Raw genomic sequence first — 2,500 nt, 5'->3', positions numbered from 1 at the left:
TCCCCTCGGTGACCCACCCGTGTGGTCCCGTGTGCCAGCGTGCTCCTCCCGGGCGCTGCGCTGCGCGTGCCGCACCGGCCGTGCCCTGCCGGCCTTCCACGCTTCCTCCTCCCCTCCCTTCCCCCCCCCCCCCAACCGCTCCAGCCGCCCCACGCCGTGCCGTGGGGGCCGCGCTGCGAGTCGGCCGGGCCGGGGGTGGCGGGGGGCGGCGGGGGGGGGGGGGGCGCGCTGGGAGGAAGGAGGAGGGCCTCCGGCCACCGCGGCCGCCGGTAGCGGCCCCCCCGGGTAGGGATGGCCATGGGCCCCGGGCTCCGGGCCCGAGGGTTCTCGGTCGGAGAGCCGGGCGGGGGTTTAAAGACTCGGGCGGCCCGATGCGACCCGGGGGGCAGCCGGGCGTGCTGCCGGAGGGGCCGGGGGGTCGGCGCGCGCGGGCGCCGCACCCCCCCATGCCCGCCGGCGCGGCCCGTGCATGCCCCGCGGGCAGCCGGGACGGAGAGGGGTACCCTGCCCCCTCTCTCCGCGGTCTGGTCTCGGCGGAGAGACGCCGCGCGGTCGGCTTGCGCCGGCCTGCCTCGAACGCGCGACCCCGGCGCGAGCGCGTGCTCGCCGCCGGGACGGCGAGCCCCCACCGCGGGTGGTGCGGACGCCGAGCCCCAGCGCATCCCTTCTCCTCCCTGGCCGGTGCTCTCAGTCTCCCGCCGTGGCCGTCGGCGGCACCCTTCCTTCCCTCCCCCCGCCCTGCCCCGGCACTCTGCCATCCGGCGCGCCTGCCTCGCTCTGCCCGACCCGGCTTCGCTGGGCGGCAGGCGGGCGGCGGGCGGGCGGGCGGGGGCGGCCCCTCCCGGTCTCCGCGTGGAGGCGGGGAGAGCGGGCGCCGTTCCCCGTCCGTCCCGCCTCGCCCGTCTGCCTGCCGCCAGGCGTCTGCCCGCGGAAGGGACGGGCGAGTGCGTGGCGTCGCTCGGGAGGCTGCGTGTGTGCAGGCGGGTGTTGGGTGCCGTCTCCGGGGCGGCGGAGCTGGAGGCCGGTGAGGCGAGCGAAGGAGCTCGGAAGCGTGCGGCTGGCGGGTCGCGGGCGCGCGGGCAGCGGGTGGCGCCGCTCCCAGCGGCGGCCGGGCTCCGACGCCGGGGCTCCGCGGGGACCCACACCCCGGTCCCTGAGGCAGGTGGCGCGGCTGGCGCGCCGCTCCCTGCTGGGCCAGGCCGAGCCGGGCGCCTGGGCCGGACTCGAAGCGAGAAAGGGGTTGTCCCAGGTCGGGAGCGAGGGCTCCCCGCCCCTCTCGTTCGGGTCTGTTCTCCCCCCCCCCCCCTTTTTTTTTCCCTCTGTGCTTGTACGGTCAGTGAGGCGTGCCCTCTCTCTCCGCTGTCCCTTGCTCAGCAGCCGGCGTCGGCGTGAGGAGGGAGGCAGAGCGGATGGGGGCCCTCAGGGGGCTGCGAAAGCTGCCCGGTCCCCCCGCGCGCGCGGTGGGGACCGAAACCGAGACAACTCTTAGCGGTGGATCACTCGGCTCGTGCGTCGATGAAGAACGCAGCTAGCTGCGAGAATTAATGTGAATTGCAGGACACATTGATCATCGACACTTCGAACGCACTTGCGGCCCCGGGTTCCTCCCGGGGCTACGCCTGTCTGAGCGTCGCTTGACGGTCAATCGTCACCCCCATTGCCGCGTTGGCGCAGCGGTGTGCCGCCCCTCGGGGGGGGGCCGGGGGGGGCGGCGGCGGCGGCGAGTCGGTGGGGGGGCGGCGGCGGCGGTGAGTCGGCGGCGGCGGCGGAGCCGGGACCACCGGTGCGTGCACCGGTGGCCCCGGTCTTCCGGCTGGCCTGCCTGCCCGGCTCCGGCCGACCGTCCGCCTCCACCGTCCGCGGCCGGCGTGCCTTGCCCTGCCCTCCCTCCCCTCCGAGCCCGGTGGCCACCGCTGCCCTGCGCGGTGTGTGCGGTGTGGCGCGGCTGGGGCGCCTCGCAGGCCCGCGCCGCCGGGGAGAGGGGGTGCCTCTCCTCCCCGTGTGGGCCCGGGCCTTCGTCCCCCTAAGTGCAGACTCGGGAAACCCCCGCTCCCGGAGCGCCCGCTGTGCGGAGTTCGTCCCGCCGGGCCCCCAGGTTCGGTCGGTCGCGGTGGCCCGGCACCTGCCGCCGCCGCCCGCCGCCACCGCCAGTGCCCGCCGTACGACGGCTCTCCTCCACCACTCTCCCGGTGGTGCGCTGGTCCCCCGTTCCCCTCCGGCGGGGGGGGACGGCCGGCTGCCTTTCTTCCCCTCCCCTTGCCCTCTCCCTGCCCCGACTGCTGCCGCTTCGGCGCCCGCCGAGCCCCCTCTGCCCCCCCCCGCGGCGCACCCGCGTCCGTAGTGCGTGCCGAGCCACTTCCACCCGCCGGCTGGCGTCAGCCGCGGCGTTGCGTTGAGGCCGGCAGCGACGGCGCGCGGGTGTCTCCGCGGGGCGGTGGTGTGGGGCAAGCGCGGGCGGCGCCGTTCGGTGGCGAGACGGGGGAGGGGGGGGGCAGAAAGG

The 2,500-nt window shown here is 77.6% G+C and overlaps 1 non-coding gene across 1 annotated transcript; it reads left to right on the top strand.

Annotated features, from left to right (window-relative positions):
* The first annotated feature begins 1,480 nt into the window (after positions 1 to 1,480).
* On the top strand, positions 1,481 to 1,633 carry LOC138063171 (5.8S ribosomal RNA). The gene has a single exon (XR_011136765.1). It is a non-coding gene; the product is annotated as a 5.8S ribosomal RNA (ribosomal RNA).
* The last annotated feature ends 867 nt before the right edge of the window (positions 1,634 to 2,500 follow it).

Source organism: Struthio camelus, chromosome 31 (genome assembly GCF_040807025.1).
Source record: "Struthio camelus isolate bStrCam1 chromosome 31, bStrCam1.hap1, whole genome shotgun sequence".
NCBI lineage: Eukaryota > Metazoa > Chordata > Aves > Struthioniformes > Struthionidae > Struthio > Struthio camelus.
The sequence above is the reverse complement of the archived record's forward strand: the minus strand, read 5'-3'. Positions and strand labels throughout refer to the sequence as shown.